This window comes from Schistocerca gregaria, unplaced genomic scaffold (assembly GCF_023897955.1).
Source record: "Schistocerca gregaria isolate iqSchGreg1 unplaced genomic scaffold, iqSchGreg1.2 ptg000445l, whole genome shotgun sequence".
Classification (NCBI taxonomy): domain Eukaryota; kingdom Metazoa; phylum Arthropoda; class Insecta; order Orthoptera; family Acrididae; genus Schistocerca; species Schistocerca gregaria.
The window spans coordinates 445,014-464,202 of NW_026061867.1; the positions used below are offsets into that span (position 1 = coordinate 445,014).

The 19,189-nt window shown below is 50.3% G+C and overlaps 25 non-coding genes across 25 annotated transcripts; all 25 read left to right on the forward strand.

Annotated features, from left to right (window-relative positions):
* The first annotated feature begins 509 nt into the window (after positions 1-509).
* Trnak-uuu (transfer RNA lysine (anticodon UUU)) lies at positions 510-582 on the forward strand. The gene has a single exon. It is a non-coding gene; the product is annotated as a tRNA-Lys (tRNA).
* A 927-nt stretch (positions 583-1,509) lies between these two features.
* Trnas-uga (transfer RNA serine (anticodon UGA)) lies at positions 1,510-1,591 on the forward strand. Its single transcript has one exon. It is a non-coding gene; the product is annotated as a tRNA-Ser (tRNA).
* A 579-nt stretch (positions 1,592-2,170) lies between these two features.
* Trnaf-gaa (transfer RNA phenylalanine (anticodon GAA)) lies at positions 2,171-2,243 on the forward strand. Its single transcript has one exon. It is a non-coding gene; the product is annotated as a tRNA-Phe (tRNA).
* Positions 2,244-2,780: 537 nt separating this feature from the next.
* On the forward strand, positions 2,781-2,853 carry Trnak-uuu (transfer RNA lysine (anticodon UUU)). Its single transcript has one exon. It is a non-coding gene; the product is annotated as a tRNA-Lys (tRNA).
* Positions 2,854-3,780: 927 nt separating this feature from the next.
* Trnas-uga (transfer RNA serine (anticodon UGA)) lies at positions 3,781-3,862 on the forward strand. The gene has a single exon. It is a non-coding gene; the product is annotated as a tRNA-Ser (tRNA).
* A 579-nt stretch (positions 3,863-4,441) lies between these two features.
* Trnaf-gaa (transfer RNA phenylalanine (anticodon GAA)) lies at positions 4,442-4,514 on the forward strand. Its single transcript has one exon. It is a non-coding gene; the product is annotated as a tRNA-Phe (tRNA).
* Positions 4,515-5,051: 537 nt separating this feature from the next.
* Positions 5,052-5,124, forward strand: Trnak-uuu (transfer RNA lysine (anticodon UUU)). Its single transcript has one exon. It is a non-coding gene; the product is annotated as a tRNA-Lys (tRNA).
* A 927-nt stretch (positions 5,125-6,051) lies between these two features.
* Trnas-uga (transfer RNA serine (anticodon UGA)) lies at positions 6,052-6,133 on the forward strand. The gene has a single exon. It is a non-coding gene; the product is annotated as a tRNA-Ser (tRNA).
* A 579-nt stretch (positions 6,134-6,712) lies between these two features.
* On the forward strand, positions 6,713-6,785 carry Trnaf-gaa (transfer RNA phenylalanine (anticodon GAA)). The gene has a single exon. It is a non-coding gene; the product is annotated as a tRNA-Phe (tRNA).
* A 537-nt stretch (positions 6,786-7,322) lies between these two features.
* Positions 7,323-7,395, forward strand: Trnak-uuu (transfer RNA lysine (anticodon UUU)). The gene has a single exon. It is a non-coding gene; the product is annotated as a tRNA-Lys (tRNA).
* A 927-nt stretch (positions 7,396-8,322) lies between these two features.
* On the forward strand, positions 8,323-8,404 carry Trnas-uga (transfer RNA serine (anticodon UGA)). Its single transcript has one exon. It is a non-coding gene; the product is annotated as a tRNA-Ser (tRNA).
* Positions 8,405-8,983: 579 nt separating this feature from the next.
* Trnaf-gaa (transfer RNA phenylalanine (anticodon GAA)) lies at positions 8,984-9,056 on the forward strand. Its single transcript has one exon. It is a non-coding gene; the product is annotated as a tRNA-Phe (tRNA).
* Positions 9,057-9,593: 537 nt separating this feature from the next.
* On the forward strand, positions 9,594-9,666 carry Trnak-uuu (transfer RNA lysine (anticodon UUU)). Its single transcript has one exon. It is a non-coding gene; the product is annotated as a tRNA-Lys (tRNA).
* Positions 9,667-10,593: 927 nt separating this feature from the next.
* Positions 10,594-10,675, forward strand: Trnas-uga (transfer RNA serine (anticodon UGA)). The gene has a single exon. It is a non-coding gene; the product is annotated as a tRNA-Ser (tRNA).
* A 579-nt stretch (positions 10,676-11,254) lies between these two features.
* Trnaf-gaa (transfer RNA phenylalanine (anticodon GAA)) lies at positions 11,255-11,327 on the forward strand. The gene has a single exon. It is a non-coding gene; the product is annotated as a tRNA-Phe (tRNA).
* Positions 11,328-11,864: 537 nt separating this feature from the next.
* Positions 11,865-11,937, forward strand: Trnak-uuu (transfer RNA lysine (anticodon UUU)). Its single transcript has one exon. It is a non-coding gene; the product is annotated as a tRNA-Lys (tRNA).
* A 927-nt stretch (positions 11,938-12,864) lies between these two features.
* On the forward strand, positions 12,865-12,946 carry Trnas-uga (transfer RNA serine (anticodon UGA)). The gene has a single exon. It is a non-coding gene; the product is annotated as a tRNA-Ser (tRNA).
* A 579-nt stretch (positions 12,947-13,525) lies between these two features.
* Trnaf-gaa (transfer RNA phenylalanine (anticodon GAA)) lies at positions 13,526-13,598 on the forward strand. Its single transcript has one exon. It is a non-coding gene; the product is annotated as a tRNA-Phe (tRNA).
* Positions 13,599-14,135: 537 nt separating this feature from the next.
* On the forward strand, positions 14,136-14,208 carry Trnak-uuu (transfer RNA lysine (anticodon UUU)). Its single transcript has one exon. It is a non-coding gene; the product is annotated as a tRNA-Lys (tRNA).
* Positions 14,209-15,135: 927 nt separating this feature from the next.
* Trnas-uga (transfer RNA serine (anticodon UGA)) lies at positions 15,136-15,217 on the forward strand. The gene has a single exon. It is a non-coding gene; the product is annotated as a tRNA-Ser (tRNA).
* A 579-nt stretch (positions 15,218-15,796) lies between these two features.
* On the forward strand, positions 15,797-15,869 carry Trnaf-gaa (transfer RNA phenylalanine (anticodon GAA)). Its single transcript has one exon. It is a non-coding gene; the product is annotated as a tRNA-Phe (tRNA).
* Positions 15,870-16,406: 537 nt separating this feature from the next.
* Trnak-uuu (transfer RNA lysine (anticodon UUU)) lies at positions 16,407-16,479 on the forward strand. The gene has a single exon. It is a non-coding gene; the product is annotated as a tRNA-Lys (tRNA).
* A 927-nt stretch (positions 16,480-17,406) lies between these two features.
* Trnas-uga (transfer RNA serine (anticodon UGA)) lies at positions 17,407-17,488 on the forward strand. Its single transcript has one exon. It is a non-coding gene; the product is annotated as a tRNA-Ser (tRNA).
* A 579-nt stretch (positions 17,489-18,067) lies between these two features.
* Positions 18,068-18,140, forward strand: Trnaf-gaa (transfer RNA phenylalanine (anticodon GAA)). Its single transcript has one exon. It is a non-coding gene; the product is annotated as a tRNA-Phe (tRNA).
* Positions 18,141-18,677: 537 nt separating this feature from the next.
* Positions 18,678-18,750, forward strand: Trnak-uuu (transfer RNA lysine (anticodon UUU)). Its single transcript has one exon. It is a non-coding gene; the product is annotated as a tRNA-Lys (tRNA).
* The last annotated feature ends 439 nt before the right edge of the window (positions 18,751-19,189 follow it).

Below are 19,189 nucleotides of genomic sequence, written 5' to 3' on the forward strand. Positions count from 1 at the left end.
GAATTGCTCTGACTTTGTGATAATGTAACTAGAGCCGAGAACGGACATGACTCTCTTCTGTAACTGTTCTGGTTGTCTAGTGCTTGCCATAAGAGGAACACAGTAGGCAACTCTCTGAGAAGTAAGAAAATAAAAAAACGTCCTACCGACTGCGTTCCCTGTTTTGTGCCAGGAGGTGAAGAACGTCTCCAGCGGAACCGTGAAATGAGCGAAAACGTGGGAAACATTGCATTCGAAGTGCTTGTGAATTTTCCAATTGCCCGATGAGTGTCGACAAAACACGTAAATCCTCTACTCCAACGTATGAGACGTAACGACTGCTGCAGTTTGTTTTTGCATCGTGTGTCAACATTGTTCGATGGTCTGTTACGAGCTTTGCGCGATAAGTTTGCAGACAGCATTCAGGCGACGTTTAACTACTAACAGCTCCATGCAGCGATTGCACAACAGTAAAGGACATGAGTCAATGTGTCGTTGTGCATCGTGAGATGTTTCATAAGGCGTTGTGAGCCCGGATAGCTCAGTCGGTAGAGCATTAGGCTTTTAACCTAAGGGTCCAGGGTTCAAGTCCCTGTTCGGGCGGAAATTTTAATAATTTGGTAGCGTTTCCTCTGGTAGTGGTGGAAACACTACGGAAAAGAATGCAGCAACGCCGTTTTCTGACACCACAGTGCTTTAAACGGTTCAATTTGCACGTGTCGGGAGAACGCTGCGTTCGGGGCAGCCGTGGCCGAGTGGTTAAGGCGTCTGACTCGAAAGTAGTTTCGAATCCCGCCGGCTGCGTGCGATTCTGCGTAAAGAGCAGCAAATACTTTCACACGCATGAATGAGCGTGCAAACCAATGACGCCATTCTAAACAAGACGAAAATTTCCGTTTAAGAATGCTGAGTTTCACGACGGCCGCTGCTTCCTGTGCCTACCGGTCCACCTCGCACTGACGATGTGACTGCAGGAAGCCGTCGCAGGCCCACGAGTGCGCCCCCGTCATTTTCTCGCGCCTTCGCCGAGTTCGTGAGTACACACACGTGCTTGAAATTGTTGGACAGAGCGAAGGTTCATTCCTTTTTAGGAATTGCAATTCAATCAGTCGAGTGCGGCAAAAGCAATGGCGCCGCGTTTCTTTTCAATGATCTCGCAGCTACTTGCAAGTATGTCCATCCCTTAAGACGCCAGAAAACTAGCGTCAGCGGCGCGTCAGTGGGAAGTCGGTGAAGTCGCCATTGGAGCCACAAGCCAGCAATTACGACATGCGAATCACTCGCACACGACGCAGCTGTATGACAATGCTCGTGCGTGGGTGCGGATAGCTCAGTCGGTAGAGCGTTAGGTTTTCAACCAAAGGGTCCTGGGTTCTAGTCCCTGTCGGGGCGAGAATTAATACACTTTCGTAACGTCTAATGTGCTGGCAGTGGAATCACTACAGAAAAGAGTGAGCCCATGCTGCCTTCTGCCATGAGATTGCTTGCAAAGGTGGGAGTTTCAGTTGTCGAGAGACGCTTCTGAGACGTGCAGTCGTGGCCGAGTGGTTAAGGCGTCTGACTTGAAATCAGATTCCCTCTGGGAGCGTAGGTTCGAGTCCTGCCGACTGCGGAAATTTTCTCGCTCTCAGAAGATGGACGTTCAGCTGCATCCTAGCAGTTGCGTCACTACTAAACACGTGGGCCGCCAGCAAGGTGCAGTGTTCTTGGCTCCAGGGTGCAGCGCTACAGTCGTGCCCAGAAGCCACAGCTCATCTCCTCGTCTCACAACCGTCCACCAGGTGTCAGTGCAAGTGTCGCCTCTCTGGGCAGTGCAGATGTGATTATTTTAGCTTGCAGACGATGACGTGTAGCAATTAATGAGCAAACGCAAGTCAAACGTTTTACCGCGTGTATCTGCTAGATACTGCCTCACACACGTTGGAGAGGCTCACTCCTTCCTCTGCCTCGTTCTCTGCACACTAGTTGCACGTGGCATCGATATAGCACAGCTTTTCTAGCATCAGCGAAGTCAATATTACATGAATCGAGTCGACATGTTTGCTAGTTACGACGATGGAAGCAGAAGAAATGTGTGTGGTACTTTACTGCATCTGCTGTTCGCCTTTCGGCGTCCCTGTGTTCTTTCAGACGAAGATGACTGTGAAATTGACAACGGGGCAGACGTGCAAAAGAGGGGCGCTATACGTCAGCCGAAATAGTTCAGTTGGGAGAGCGTTAGACTGAAGATCTAAAGGTCCCTGGTTCGATCCCGGGTTTCGGCACGGCTTCGTTTTGCAGCCGACGCCAATGGAATTGCTCTGACTTTGTGATAATGTAACTAGAGCCGAGAACGGACATGACTCTCTTCTGTAACTGTTCTGGTTGTCTAGTGCTTGCCATAAGAGGAACACAGTAGGCAACTCTCTGAGAAGTAAGAAAATAAAAAAACGTCCTACCGACTGCGTTCCCTGTTTTGTGCCAGGAGGTGAAGAACGTCTCCAGCGGAACCGTGAAATGAGCGAAAACGTGGGAAACATTGCATTCGAAGTGCTTGTGAATTTTCCAATTGCCCGATGAGTGTCGACAAAACACGTAAATCCTCTACTCCAACGTATGAGACGTAACGACTGCTGCAGTTTGTTTTTGCATCGTGTGTCAACATTGTTCGATGGTCTGTTACGAGCTTTGCGCGATAAGTTTGCAGACAGCATTCAGGCGACGTTTAACTACTAACAGCTCCATGCAGCGATTGCACAACAGTAAAGGACATGAGTCAATGTGTCGTTGTGCATCGTGAGATGTTTCATAAGGCGTTGTGAGCCCGGATAGCTCAGTCGGTAGAGCATTAGGCTTTTAACCTAAGGGTCCAGGGTTCAAGTCCCTGTTCGGGCGGAAATTTTAATAATTTGGTAGCGTTTCCTCTGGTAGTGGTGGAAACACTACGGAAAAGAATGCAGCAACGCCGTTTTCTGACACCACAGTGCTTTAAACGGTTCAATTTGCACGTGTCGGGAGAACGCTGCGTTCGGGGCAGCCGTGGCCGAGTGGTTAAGGCGTCTGACTCGAAAGTAGTTTCGAATCCCGCCGGCTGCGTGCGATTCTGCGTAAAGAGCAGCAAATACTTTCACACGCATGAATGAGCGTGCAAACCAATGACGCCATTCTAAACAAGACGAAAATTTCCGTTTAAGAATGCTGAGTTTCACGACGGCCGCTGCTTCCTGTGCCTACCGGTCCACCTCGCACTGACGATGTGACTGCAGGAAGCCGTCGCAGGCCCACGAGTGCGCCCCCGTCATTTTCTCGCGCCTTCGCCGAGTTCGTGAGTACACACACGTGCTTGAAATTGTTGGACAGAGCGAAGGTTCATTCCTTTTTAGGAATTGCAATTCAATCAGTCGAGTGCGGCAAAAGCAATGGCGCCGCGTTTCTTTTCAATGATCTCGCAGCTACTTGCAAGTATGTCCATCCCTTAAGACGCCAGAAAACTAGCGTCAGCGGCGCGTCAGTGGGAAGTCGGTGAAGTCGCCATTGGAGCCACAAGCCAGCAATTACGACATGCGAATCACTCGCACACGACGCAGCTGTATGACAATGCTCGTGCGTGGGTGCGGATAGCTCAGTCGGTAGAGCGTTAGGTTTTCAACCAAAGGGTCCTGGGTTCTAGTCCCTGTCGGGGCGAAAATTAATACACTTTCGTAACGTCTAATGTGCTGGCAGTGGAATCACTACAGAAAAGAGTGAGCCCATGCTGCCTTCTGCCATGAGATTGCTTGCAAAGGTGGGAGTTTCAGTTGTCGAGAGACGCTTCTGAGACGTGCAGTCGTGGCCGAGTGGTTAAGGCGTCTGACTTGAAATCAGATTCCCTCTGGGAGCGTAGGTTCGAGTCCTGCCGACTGCGGAAATTTTCTCGCTCTCAGAAGATGGACGTTCAGCTGCATCCTAGCAGTTGCGTCACTACTAAACACGTGGGCCGCCAGCAAGGTGCAGTGTTCTTGGCTCCAGGGTGCAGCGCTACAGTCGTGCCCAGAAGCCACAGCTCATCTCCTCGTCTCACAACCGTCCACCAGGTGTCAGTGCAAGTGTCGCCTCTCTGGGCAGTGCAGATGTGATTATTTTAGCTTGCAGACGATGACGTGTAGCAATTAATGAGCAAACGCAAGTCAAACGTTTTACCGCGTGTATCTGCTAGATACTGCCTCACACACGTTGGAGAGGCTCACTCCTTCCTCTGCCTCGTTCTCTGCACACTAGTTGCACGTGGCATCGATATAGCACAGCTTTTCTAGCATCAGCGAAGTCAATATTACATGAATCGAGTCGACATGTTTGCTAGTTACGACGATGGAAGCAGAAGAAATGTGTGTGGTACTTTACTGCATCTGCTGTTCGCCTTTCGGCGTCCCTGTGTTCTTTCAGACGAAGATGACTGTGAAATTGACAACGGGGCAGACGTGCAAAAGAGGGGCGCTGTACGTCAGCCGAAATAGCTCAGTTGGGAGAGCGTTAGACTGAAGATCTAAAGGTCCCTGGTTCGATCCCGGGTTTCGGCACGGCTTCGTTTTGCAGCCGACGCCAATGGAATTGCTCTGACTTTGTGATAATGTAACTAGAGCCGAGAACGGACATGACTCTCTTCTGTAACTGTTCTGGTTGTCTAGTGCTTGCCATAAGAGGAACACAGTAGGCAACTCTCTGAGAAGTAAGAAAATAAAAAAACGTCCTACCGACTGCGTTCCCTGTTTTGTGCCAGGAGGTGAAGAACGTCTCCAGCGGAACCGTGAAATGAGCGAAAACGTGGGAAACATTGCATTCGAAGTGCTTGTGAATTTTCCAATTGCCCGATGAGTGTCGACAAAACACGTAAATCCTCTACTCCAACGTATGAGACGTAACGACTGCTGCAGTTTGTTTTTGCATCGTGTGTCAACATTGTTCGATGGTCTGTTACGAGCTTTGCGCGATAAGTTTGCAGACAGCATTCAGGCGACGTTTAACTACTAACAGCTCCATGCAGCGATTGCACAACAGTAAAGGACATGAGTCAATGTGTCGTTGTGCATCGTGAGATGTTTCATAAGGCGTTGTGAGCCCGGATAGCTCAGTCGGTAGAGCATTAGGCTTTTAACCTAAGGGTCCAGGGTTCAAGTCCCTGTTCGGGCGGAAATTTTAATAATTTGGTAGCGTTTCCTCTGGTAGTGGTGGAAACACTACGGAAAAGAATGCAGCAACGCCGTTTTCTGACACCACAGTGCTTTAAACGGTTCAATTTGCACGTGTCGGGAGAACGCTGCGTTCGGGGCAGCCGTGGCCGAGTGGTTAAGGCGTCTGACTCGAAAGTAGTTTCGAATCCCGCCGGCTGCGTGCGATTCTGCGTAAAGAGCAGCAAATACTTTCACACGCATGAATGAGCGTGCAAACCAATGACGCCATTCTAAACAAGACGAAAATTTCCGTTTAAGAATGCTGAGTTTCACGACGGCCGCTGCTTCCTGTGCCTACCGGTCCACCTCGCACTGACGATGTGACTGCAGGAAGCCGTCGCAGGCCCACGAGTGCGCCCCCGTCATTTTCTCGCGCCTTCGCCGAGTTCGTGAGTACACACACGTGCTTGAAATTGTTGGACAGAGCGAAGGTTCATTCCTTTTTAGGAATTGCAATTCAATCAGTCGAGTGCGGCAAAAGCAATGGCGCCGCGTTTCTTTTCAATGATCTCGCAGCTACTTGCAAGTATGTCCATCCCTTAAGACGCCAGAAAACTAGCGTCAGCGGCGCGTCAGTGGGAAGTCGGTGAAGTCGCCATTGGAGCCACAAGCCAGCAATTACGACATGCGAATCACTCGCACACGACGCAGCTGTATGACAATGCTCGTGCGTGGGTGCGGATAGCTCAGTCGGTAGAGCGTTAGGTTTTCAACCAAAGGGTCCTGGGTTCTAGTCCCTGTCGGGGCGAAAATTAATACACTTTCGTAACGTCTAATGTGCTGGCAGTGGAATCACTACAGAAAAGAGTGAGCCCATGCTGCCTTCTGCCATGAGATTGCTTGCAAAGGTGGGAGTTTCAGTTGTCGAGAGACGCTTCTGAGACGTGCAGTCGTGGCCGAGTGGTTAAGGCGTCTGACTTGAAATCAGATTCCCTCTGGGAGCGTAGGTTCGAGTCCTGCCGACTGCGGAAATTTTCTCGCTCTCAGAAGATGGACGTTCAGCTGCATCCTAGCAGTTGCGTCACTACTAAACACGTGGGCCGCCAGCAAGGTGCAGTGTTCTTGGCTCCAGGGTGCAGCGCTACAGTCGTGCCCAGAAGCCACAGCTCATCTCCTCGTCTCACAACCGTCCACCAGGTGTCAGTGCAAGTGTCGCCTCTCTGGGCAGTGCAGATGTGATTATTTTAGCTTGCAGACGATGACGTGTAGCAATTAATGAGCAAACGCAAGTCAAACGTTTTACCGCGTGTATCTGCTAGATACTGCCTCACACACGTTGGAGAGGCTCACTCCTTCCTCTGCCTCGTTCTCTGCACACTAGTTGCACGTGGCATCGATATAGCACAGCTTTTCTAGCATCAGCGAAGTCAATATTACATGAATCGAGTCGACATGTTTGCTAGTTACGACGATGGAAGCAGAAGAAATGTGTGTGGTACTTTACTGCATCTGCTGTTCGCCTTTCGGCGTCCCTGTGTTCTTTCAGACGAAGATGACTGTGAAATTGACAACGGGGCAGACGTGCAAAAGAGGGGCGCTATACGTCAGCCGAAATAGCTCAGTTGGGAGAGCGTTAGACTGAAGATCTAAAGGTCCCTGGTTCGATCCCGGGTTTCGGCACGGCTTCGTTTTGCAGCCGACGCCAATGGAATTGCTCTGACTTTGTGATAATGTAACTAGAGCCGAGAACGGACATGACTCTCTTCTGTAACTGTTCTGGTTGTCTAGTGCTTGCCATAAGAGGAACACAGTAGGCAACTCTCTGAGAAGTAAGAAAATAAAAAAACGTCCTACCGACTGCGTTCCCTGTTTTGTGCCAGGAGGTGAAGAACGTCTCCAGCGGAACCGTGAAATGAGCGAAAACGTGGGAAACATTGCATTCGAAGTGCTTGTGAATTTTCCAATTGCCCGATGAGTGTCGACAAAACACGTAAATCCTCTACTCCAACGTATGAGACGTAACGACTGCTGCAGTTTGTTTTTGCATCGTGTGTCAACATTGTTCGATGGTCTGTTACGAGCTTTGCGCGATAAGTTTGCAGACAGCATTCAGGCGACGTTTAACTACTAACAGCTCCATGCAGCGATTGCACAACAGTAAAGGACATGAGTCAATGTGTCGTTGTGCATCGTGAGATGTTTCATAAGGCGTTGTGAGCCCGGATAGCTCAGTCGGTAGAGCATTAGGCTTTTAACCTAAGGGTCCAGGGTTCAAGTCCCTGTTCGGGCGGAAATTTTAATAATTTGGTAGCGTTTCCTCTGGTAGTGGTGGAAACACTACGGAAAAGAATGCAACAACGCCGTTTTCTGACACCACAGTGCTTTAAACGGTTCAATTTGCACGTGTCGGGAGAACGCTGCGTTCGGGGCAGCCGTGGCCGAGTGGTTAAGGCGTCTGACTCGAAAGTAGTTTCGAATCCCGCCGGCTGCGTGCGATTCTGCGTAAAGAGCAGCAAATACTTTCACACGCATGAATGAGCGTGCAAACCAATGACGCCATTCTAAACAAGACGAAAATTTCCGTTTAAGAATGCTGAGTTTCACGACGGCCGCTGCTTCCTGTGCCTACCGGTCCACCTCGCACTGACGATGTGACTGCAGGAAGCCGTCGCAGGCCCACGAGTGCGCCCCCGTCATTTTCTCGCGCCTTCGCCGAGTTCGTGAGTACACACACGTGCTTGAAATTGTTGGACAGAGCGAAGGTTCATTCCTTTTTAGGAATTGCAATTCAATCAGTCGAGTGCGGCAAAAGCAATGGCGCCGCGTTTCTTTTCAATGATCTCGCAGCTACTTGCAAGTATGTCCATCCCTTAAGACGCCAGAAAACTAGCGTCAGCGGCGCGTCAGTGGGAAGTCGGTGAAGTCGCCATTGGAGCCACAAGCCAGCAATTACGACATGCGAATCACTCGCACACGACGCAGCTGTATGACAATGCTCGTGCGTGGGTGCGGATAGCTCAGTCGGTAGAGCGTTAGGTTTTCAACCAAAGGGTCCTGGGTTCTAGTCCCTGTCGGGGCGAAAATTAATACACTTTCGTAACGTCTAATGTGCTGGCAGTGGAATCACTACAGAAAAGAGTGAGCCCATGCTGCCTTCTGCCATGAGATTGCTTGCAAAGGTGGGAGTTTCAGTTGTCGAGAGACGCTTCTGAGACGTGCAGTCGTGGCCGAGTGGTTAAGGCGTCTGACTTGAAATCAGATTCCCTCTGGGAGCGTAGGTTCGAGTCCTGCCGACTGCGGAAATTTTCTCGCTCTCAGAAGATGGACGTTCAGCTGCATCCTAGCAGTTGCGTCACTACTAAACACGTGGGCCGCCAGCAAGGTGCAGTGTTCTTGGCTCCAGGGTGCAGCGCTACAGTCGTGCCCAGAAGCCACAGCTCATCTCCTCGTCTCACAACCGTCCACCAGGTGTCAGTGCAAGTGTCGCCTCTCTGGGCAGTGCAGATGTGATTATTTTAGCTTGCAGACGATGACGTGTAGCAATTAATGAGCAAACGCAAGTCAAACGTTTTACCGCGTGTATCTGCTAGATACTGCCTCACACACGTTGGAGAGGCTCACTCCTTCCTCTGCCTCGTTCTCTGCACACTAGTTGCACGTGGCATCGATATAGCACAGCTTTTCTAGCATCAGCGAAGTCAATATTACATGAATCGAGTCGACATGTTTGCTAGTTACGACGATGGAAGCAGAAGAAATGTGTGTGGTACTTTACTGCATCTGCTGTTCGCCTTTCGGCGTCCCTGTGTTCTTTCAGACGAAGATGACTGTGAAATTGACAACGGGGCAGACGTGCAAAAGAGGGGCGCTGTACGTCAGCCGAAATAGCTCAGTTGGGAGAGCGTTAGACTGAAGATCTAAAGGTCCCTGGTTCGATCCCGGGTTTCGGCACGGCTTCGTTTTGCAGCCGACGCCAATGGAATTGCTCTGACTTTGTGATAATGTAACTAGAGCCGAGAACGGACATGACTCTCTTCTGTAACTGTTCTGGTTGTCTAGTGCTTGCCATAAGAGGAACACAGTAGGCAACTCTCTGAGAAGTAAGAAAATAAAAAAACGTCCTACCGACTGCGTTCCCTGTTTTGTGCCAGGAGGTGAAGAACGTCTCCAGCGGAACCGTGAAATGAGCGAAAACGTGGGAAACATTGCATTCGAAGTGCTTGTGAATTTTCCAATTGCCCGATGAGTGTCGACAAAACACGTAAATCCTCTACTCCAACGTATGAGACGTAACGACTGCTGCAGTTTGTTTTTGCATCGTGTGTCAACATTGTTCGATGGTCTGTTACGAGCTTTGCGCGATAAGTTTGCAGACAGCATTCAGGCGACGTTTAACTACTAACAGCTCCATGCAGCGATTGCACAACAGTAAAGGACATGAGTCAATGTGTCGTTGTGCATCGTGAGATGTTTCATAAGGCGTTGTGAGCCCGGATAGCTCAGTCGGTAGAGCATTAGGCTTTTAACCTAAGGGTCCAGGGTTCAAGTCCCTGTTCGGGCGGAAATTCTAATAATTTGGTAGCGTTTCCTCTGGTAGTGGTGGAAACACTACGGAAAAGAATGCAGCAACGCCGTTTTCTGACACCACAGTGCTTTAAACGGTTCAATTTGCACGTGTCGGGAGAACGCTGCGTTCGGGGCAGCCGTGGCCGAGTGGTTAAGGCGTCTGACTCGAAAGTAGTTTCGAATCCCGCCGGCTGCGTGCGATTCTGCGTAAAGAGCAGCAAATACTTTCACACGCATGAATGAGCGTGCAAACCAATGACGCCATTCTAAACAAGACGAAAATTTCCGTTTAAGAATGCTGAGTTTCACGACGGCCGCTGCTTCCTGTGCCTACCGGTCCACCTCGCACTGACGATGTGACTGCAGGAAGCCGTCGCAGGCCCACGAGTGCGCCCCCGTCATTTTCTCGCGCCTTCGCCGAGTTCGTGAGTACACACACGTGCTTGAAATTGTTGGACAGAGCGAAGGTTCATTCCTTTTTAGGAATTGCAATTCAATCAGTCGAGTGCGGCAAAAGCAATGGCGCCGCGTTTCTTTTCAATGATCTCGCAGCTACTTGCAAGTATGTCCATCCCTTAAGACGCCAGAAAACTAGCGTCAGCGGCGCGTCAGTGGGAAGTCGGTGAAGTCGCCATTGGAGCCACAAGCCAGCAATTACGACATGCGAATCACTCGCACACGACGCAGCTGTATGACAATGCTCGTGCGTGGGTGCGGATAGCTCAGTCGGTAGAGCGTTAGGTTTTCAACCAAAGGGTCCTGGGTTCTAGTCCCTGTCGGGGCGAAAATTAATACACTTTCGTAACGTCTAATGTGCTGGCAGTGGAATCACTACAGAAAAGAGTGAGCCCATGCTGCCTTCTGCCATGAGATTGCTTGCAAAGGTGGGAGTTTCAGTTGTCGAGAGACGCTTCTGAGACGTGCAGTCGTGGCCGAGTGGTTAAGGCGTCTGACTTGAAATCAGATTCCCTCTGGGAGCGTAGGTTCGAGTCCTGCCGACTGCGGAAATTTTCTCGCTCTCAGAAGATGGACGTTCAGCTGCATCCTAGCAGTTGCGTCACTACTAAACACGTGGGCCGCCAGCAAGGTGCAGTGTTCTTGGCTCCAGGGTGCAGCGCTACAGTCGTGCCCAGAAGCCACAGCTCATCTCCTCGTCTCACAACCGTCCACCAGGTGTCAGTGCAAGTGTCGCCTCTCTGGGCAGTGCAGATGTGATTATTTTAGCTTGCAGACGATGACGTGTAGCAATTAATGAGCAAACGCAAGTCAAACGTTTTACCGCGTGTATCTGCTAGATACTGCCTCACACACGTTGGAGAGGCTCACTCCTTCCTCTGCCTCGTTCTCTGCACACTAGTTGCACGTGGCATCGATATAGCACAGCTTTTCTAGCATCAGCGAAGTCAATATTACATGAATCGAGTCGACATGTTTGCTAGTTACGACGATGGAAGCAGAAGAAATGTGTGTGGTACTTTACTGCATCTGCTGTTCGCCTTTCGGCGTCCCTGTGTTCTTTCAGACGAAGATGACTGTGAAATTGACAACGGGGCAGACGTGCAAAAGAGGGGCGCTGTACGTCAGCCGAAATAGCTCAGTTGGGAGAGCGTTAGACTGAAGATCTAAAGGTCCCTGGTTCGATCCCGGGTTTCGGCACGGCTTCGTTTTGCAGCCGACGCCAATGGAATTGCTCTGACTTTGTGATAATGTAACTAGAGCCGAGAACGGACATGACTCTCTTCTGTAACTGTTCTGGTTGTCTAGTGCTTGCCATAAGAGGAACACAGTAGGCAACTCTCTGAGAAGTAAGAAAATAAAAAAACGTCCTACCGACTGCGTTCCCTGTTTTGTGCCAGGAGGTGAAGAACGTCTCCAGCGGAACCGTGAAATGAGCGAAAACGTGGGAAACATTGCATTCGAAGTGCTTGTGAATTTTCCAATTGCCCGATGAGTGTCGACAAAACACGTAAATCCTCTACTCCAACGTATGAGACGTAACGACTGCTGCAGTTTGTTTTTGCATCGTGTGTCAACATTGTTCGATGGTCTGTTACGAGCTTTGCGCGATAAGTTTGCAGACAGCATTCAGGCGACGTTTAACTACTAACAGCTCCATGCAGCGATTGCACAACAGTAAAGGACATGAGTCAATGTGTCGTTGTGCATCGTGAGATGTTTCATAAGGCGTTGTGAGCCCGGATAGCTCAGTCGGTAGAGCATTAGGCTTTTAACCTAAGGGTCCAGGGTTCAAGTCCCTGTTCGGGCGGAAATTCTAATAATTTGGTAGCGTTTCCTCTGGTAGTGGTGGAAACACTACGGAAAAGAATGCAGCAACGCCGTTTTCTGACACCACAGTGCTTTAAACGGTTCAATTTGCACGTGTCGGGAGAACGCTGCGTTCGGGGCAGCCGTGGCCGAGTGGTTAAGGCGTCTGACTCGAAAGTAGTTTCGAATCCCGCCGGCTGCGTGCGATTCTGCGTAAAGAGCAGCAAATACTTTCACACGCATGAATGAGCGTGCAAACCAATGACGCCATTCTAAACAAGACGAAAATTTCCGTTTAAGAATGCTGAGTTTCACGACGGCCGCTGCTTCCTGTGCCTACCGGTCCACCTCGCACTGACGATGTGACTGCAGGAAGCCGTCGCAGGCCCACGAGTGCGCCCCCGTCATTTTCTCGCGCCTTCGCCGAGTTCGTGAGTACACACACGTGCTTGAAATTGTTGGACAGAGCGAAGGTTCATTCCTTTTTAGGAATTGCAATTCAATCAGTCGAGTGCGGCAAAAGCAATGGCGCCGCGTTTCTTTTCAATGATCTCGCAGCTACTTGCAAGTATGTCCATCCCTTAAGACGCCAGAAAACTAGCGTCAGCGGCGCGTCAGTGGGAAGTCGGTGAAGTCGCCATTGGAGCCACAAGCCAGCAATTACGACATGCGAATCACTCGCACACGACGCAGCTGTATGACAATGCTCGTGCGTGGGTGCGGATAGCTCAGTCGGTAGAGCGTTAGGTTTTCAACCAAAGGGTCCTGGGTTCTAGTCCCTGTCGGGGCGAAAATTAATACACTTTCGTAACGTCTAATGTGCTGGCAGTGGAATCACTACAGAAAAGAGTGAGCCCATGCTGCCTTCTGCCATGAGATTGCTTGCAAAGGTGGGAGTTTCAGTTGTCGAGAGACGCTTCTGAGACGTGCAGTCGTGGCCGAGTGGTTAAGGCGTCTGACTTGAAATCAGATTCCCTCTGGGAGCGTAGGTTCGAGTCCTGCCGACTGCGGAAATTTTCTCGCTCTCAGAAGATGGACGTTCAGCTGCATCCTAGCAGTTGCGTCACTACTAAACACGTGGGCCGCCAGCAAGGTGCAGTGTTCTTGGCTCCAGGGTGCAGCGCTACAGTCGTGCCCAGAAGCCACAGCTCATCTCCTCGTCTCACAACCGTCCACCAGGTGTCAGTGCAAGTGTCGCCTCTCTGGGCAGTGCAGATGTGATTATTTTAGCTTGCAGACGATGACGTGTAGCAATTAATGAGCAAACGCAAGTCAAACGTTTTACCGCGTGTATCTGCTAGATACTGCCTCACACACGTTGGAGAGGCTCACTCCTTCCTCTGCCTCGTTCTCTGCACACTAGTTGCACGTGGCATCGATATAGCACAGCTTTTCTAGCATCAGCGAAGTCAATATTACATGAATCGAGTCGACATGTTTGCTAGTTACGACGATGGAAGCAGAAGAAATGTGTGTGGTACTTTACTGCATCTGCTGTTCGCCTTTCGGCGTCCCTGTGTTCTTTCAGACGAAGATGACTGTGAAATTGACAACGGGGCAGACGTGCAAAAGAGGGGCGCTGTACGTCAGCCGAAATAGCTCAGTTGGGAGAGCGTTAGACTGAAGATCTAAAGGTCCCTGGTTCGATCCCGGGTTTCGGCACGGCTTCGTTTTGCAGCCGACGCCAATGGAATTGCTCTGACTTTGTGATAATGTAACTAGAGCCGAGAACGGACATGACTCTCTTCTGTAACTGTTCTGGTTGTCTAGTGCTTGCCATAAGAGGAACACAGTAGGCAACTCTCTGAGAAGTAAGAAAATAAAAAAACGTCCTACCGACTGCGTTCCCTGTTTTGTGCCAGGAGGTGAAGAACGTCTCCAGCGGAACCGTGAAATGAGCGAAAACGTGGGAAACATTGCATTCGAAGTGCTTGTGAATTTTCCAATTGCCCGATGAGTGTCGACAAAACACGTAAATCCTCTACTCCAACGTATGAGACGTAACGACTGCTGCAGTTTGTTTTTGCATCGTGTGTCAACATTGTTCGATGGTCTGTTACGAGCTTTGCGCGATAAGTTTGCAGACAGCATTCAGGCGACGTTTAACTACTAACAGCTCCATGCAGCGATTGCACAACAGTAAAGGACATGAGTCAATGTGTCGTTGTGCATCGTGAGATGTTTCATAAGGCGTTGTGAGCCCGGATAGCTCAGTCGGTAGAGCATTAGGCTTTTAACCTAAGGGTCCAGGGTTCAAGTCCCTGTTCGGGCGGAAATTCTAATAATTTGGTAGCGTTTCCTCTGGTAGTGGTGGAAACACTACGGAAAAGAATGCAGCAACGCCGTTTTCTGACACCACAGTGCTTTAAACGGTTCAATTTGCACGTGTCGGGAGAACGCTGCGTTCGGGGCAGCCGTGGCCGAGTGGTTAAGGCGTCTGACTCGAAAGTAGTTTCGAATCCCGCCGGCTGCGTGCGATTCTGCGTAAAGAGCAGCAAATACTTTCACACGCATGAATGAGCGTGCAAACCAATGACGCCATTCTAAACAAGACGAAAATTTCCGTTTAAGAATGCTGAGTTTCACGACGGCCGCTGCTTCCTGTGCCTACCGGTCCACCTCGCACTGACGATGTGACTGCAGGAAGCCGTCGCAGGCCCACGAGTGCGCCCCCGTCATTTTCTCGCGCCTTCGCCGAGTTCGTGAGTACACACACGTGCTTGAAATTGTTGGACAGAGCGAAGGTTCATTCCTTTTTAGGAATTGCAATTCAATCAGTCGAGTGCGGCAAAAGCAATGGCGCCGCGTTTCTTTTCAATGATCTCGCAGCTACTTGCAAGTATGTCCATCCCTTAAGACGCCAGAAAACTAGCGTCAGCGGCGCGTCAGTGGGAAGTCGGTGAAGTCGCCATTGGAGCCACAAGCCAGCAATTACGACATGCGAATCACTCGCACACGACGCAGCTGTATGACAATGCTCGTGCGTGGGTGCGGATAGCTCAGTCGGTAGAGCGTTAGGTTTTCAACCAAAGGGTCCTGGGTTCTAGTCCCTGTCGGGGCGAGAATTAATACACTTTCGTAACGTCTAATGTGCTGGCAGTGGAATCACTACAGAAAAGAGTGAGCCCATGCTGCCTTCTGCCATGAGATTGCTTGCAAAGGTGGGAGTTTCAGTTGTCGAGAGACGCTTCTGAGACGTGCAGTCGTGGCCGAGTGGTTAAGGCGTCTGACTTGAAATCAGATTCCCTCTGGGAGCGTAGGTTCGAGTCCTGCCGACTGCGGAAATTTTCTCGCTCTCAGAAGATGGACGTTCAGCTGCATCCTAGCAGTTGCGTCACTACTAAACACGTGGGCCGCCAGCAAGGTGCAGTGTTCTTGGCTCCAGGGTGCAGCGCTACAGTCGTGCCCAGAAGCCACAGCTCATCTCCTCGTCTCACAACCGTCCACCAGGTGTCAGTGCAAGTGTCGCCTCTCTGGGCAGTGCAGATGTGATTATTTTAGCTTGCAGACGATGACGTGTAGCAATTAATGAGCAAACGCAAGTCAAACGTTTTACCGCGTGTATCTGCTAGATACTGCCTCACACACGTTGGAGAGGCTCACTCCTTCCTCTGCCTCGTTCTCTGCACACTAGTTGCACGTGGCATCGATATAGCACAGCTTTTCTAGCATCAGCGAAGTCAATATTACATGAATCGAGTCGACATGTTTGCTAGTTACGACGATGGAAGCAGAAGAAATGTGTGTGGTACTTTACTGCATCTGCTGTTCGCCTTTCGGCGTCCCTGTGTTCTTTCAGACGAAGATGACTGTGAAATTGACAACGGGGCAGACGTGCAAAAGAGGGGCGCTGTACGTCAGCCGAAATAGCTCAGTTGGGAGAGCGTTAGACTGAAGATCTAAAGGTCCCTGGTTCGATCCCGGGTTTCGGCACGGCTTCGTTTTGCAGCCGACGCCAATGGAATTGCTCTGACTTTGTGATAATGTAACTAGAGCCGAGAACGGACATGACTCTCTTCTGTAACTGTTCTGGTTGTCTAGTGCTTGCCATAAGAGGAACACAGTAGGCAACTCTCTGAGAAGTAAGAAAATAAAAAAACGTCCTACCGACTGCGTTCCCTGTTTTGTGCCAGGAGGTGAAGAACGTCTCCAGCGGAACCGTGAAATGAGCGAAAACGTGGGAAACATTGCATTCGAAGTGCTTGTGAATTTTCCAATTGCCCGATGAGTGTCGACAAAACACGTAAATCCTCTACTCCAACGTATGAGACGTAACGACTGTTGCAGTTTGTTTTTGCATCGTGTGTCAACATTGTTCGATGGTCTGTTACGAGCTTTGCGCGATAAGTTTGCAGACAGCATTCAGGCGACGTTTAACTACTAACAGCTCCATGCAGCGATTGCACAACAGTAAAGGACATGAGTCAATGTGTCGTTGTGCATCGTGAGATGTTTCATAAGGCGTTGTGAGCCCGGATAGCTCAGTCGGTAGAGCATTAGGCTTTTAACCTAAGGGTCCAGGGTTCAAGTCCCTGTTCGGGCGGAAATTCTAATAATTTGGTAGCGTTTCCTCTGGTAGTAGTGGAAACACTACGGAAAAGAATGCAGCAACGCCGTTTTCTGACACCACAGTGCTTTAAACGGTTCAATTTGCACGTGTCGGGAGAACGCTGCGTTCGGGGCAGCCGTGGCCGAGTGGTTAAGGCGTCTGACTCGAAAGTAGTTTCGAATCCCGCCGGCTGCGTGCGATTCTGCGTAAAGAGCAGCAAATACTTTCACACGCATGAATGAGCGTGCAAACCAATGACGCCATTCTAAACAAGACGAAAATTTCCGTTTAAGAATGCTGAGTTTCACGACGGCCGCTGCTTCCTGTGCCTACCGGTCCACCTCGCACTGACGATGTGACTGCAGGAAGCCGTCGCAGGCCCACGAGTGCGCCCCCGTCATTTTCTCGCGCCTTCGCCGAGTTCGTGAGTACACACACGTGCTTGAAATTGTTGGACAGAGCGAAGGTTCATTCCTTTTTAGGAATTGCAATTCAATCAGTCGAGTGCGGCAAAAGCAATGGCGCCGCGTTTCTTTTCAATGATCTCGCAGCTACTTGCAAGTATGTCCATCCCTTAAGACGCCAGAAAACTAGCGTCAGCGGCGCGTCAGTGGGAAGTCGGTGAAGTCGCCATTGGAGCCACAAGCCAGCAATTACGACATGCGAATCACTCGCACACGACGCAGCTGTATGACAATGCTCGTGCGTGGGTGCGGATAGCTCAGTCGGTAGAGCGTTAGGTTTTCAACCAAAGGGTCCTGGGTTCTAGTCCCTGTCGGGGCGAAAATTAATACACTTTCGTAACGTCTAATGTGCTGGCAGTGGAATCACTACAGAAAAGAGTGAGCCCATGCTGCCTTCTGCCATGAGATTGCTTGCAAAGGTGGGAGTTTCAGTTGTCGAGAGACGCTTCTGAGACGTGCAGTCGTGGCCGAGTGGTTAAGGCGTCTGACTTGAAATCAGATTCCCTCTGGGAGCGTAGGTTCGAGTCCTGCCGACTGCGGAAATTTTCTCGCTCTCAGAAGATGGACGTTCAGCTGCATCCTAGCAGTTGCGTCACTACTAAACACGTGGGCCGCCAGCAAGGTGCAGTGTTCTTGGCTCCAGGGTGCAGCGCTACAGTCGTGCCCAGAAGCCACAGCTCATCTCCTCGTCTCACAACCGTCCACCAGGTGTCAGTGCAAGTGTCGCCTCTCTGGGCAGTGCAGATGTGATTATTTTAGCTTGCAGACGATGACGTGTAGCAATTAATGAGCAAACGCAAGTCAAACGTTTTACCGCGTGTATCTGCTAGATACTGCCTCACACACGTTGGAGAGGCTCACTCCTTCCTCTGCCTCGTTCTCTGCACACTAGTTGCACGTGGCATCGATATAGCACAGCTTTTCTAGCATCAGCGAAGTCAATATTACATGAATCGAGTCGACATGTTTGCTAGTTACGACGATGGAAGCAGAAGAAATGTGTGTGGTACTTTACTGCATCTGCTGTTCGCCTTTCGGCGTCCCTGTGTTCTTTCAGACGAAGATGACTGTGAAATTGACAACGGGGCAGACGTGCAAAAGAGGGGCGCTGTACGTCAGCCGAAATAGCTCAGTTGGGAGAGCGTTAGACTGAAGATCTAAAGGTCCCTGGTTCGATCCCGGGTTTCGGCACGGCTTCGTTTTGCAGCCGACGCCAATGGAATTGCTCTGACTTTGTGATAATGTAACTAGAGCCGAGAACGGACATGACTCTCTTCTGTAACTGTTCTGGTTGTCTAGTGCTTGCCATAAGAGGAACACAGTAGGCAACTCTCTGAGAAGTAAGAAAATAAAAAAACGTCCTACCGACTGCGTTCCCTGTTTTGTGCCAGGAGGTGAAGAACGTCTCCAGCGGAACCGTGAAATGAGCGAAAACGTGGGAAACATTGCATTCGAAGTGCTTGTGAATTTTCCAATTGCCCGATGAGTGTCGACAAAACACGTAAATCCTCTACTCCAACGTATGAGACGTAACGACTGCTGCAGTTTGTTTTTGCATCGTGTGTCAACATTGTTCGATGGTCTGTTACGAGCTTTGCGCGATAAGTTTGCAGACAGCATTCAGGCGACGTTTAACTACTAACAGCTCCATGCAGCGATTGCACAACAGTAAAGGACATGAGTCAATGTGTCGTTGTGCATCGTGAGATGTTTCATAAGGCGTTGTGAGCCCGGATAGCTCAGTCGGTAGAGCATTAGGCTTTTAACCTAAGGGTCCAGGGTTCAAGTCCCTGTTCGGGCGGAAATTCTAATAATTTGGTAGCGTTTCCTCTGGTAGTGGTGGAAACACTACGGAAAAGAATGCAGCAACGCCGTTTTCTGACACCACAGTGCTTTAAACGGTTCAATTTGCACGTGTCGGGAGAACGCTGCGTTCGGGGCAGCCGTGGCCGAGTGGTTAAGGCGTCTGACTCGAAAGTAGTTTCGAATCCCGCCGGCTGCGTGCGATTCTGCGTAAAGAGCAGCAAATACTTTCACACGCATGAATGAGCGTGCAAACCAATGACGCCATTCTAAACAAGACGAAAATTTCCGTTTAAGAATGCTGAGTTTCACGACGGCCGCTGCTTCCTGTGCCTACCGGTCCACCTCGCACTGACGATGTGACTGCAGGAAGCCGTCGCAGGCCCACGAGTGCGCCCCCGTCATTTTCTCGCGCCTTCGCCGAGTTCGTGAGTACA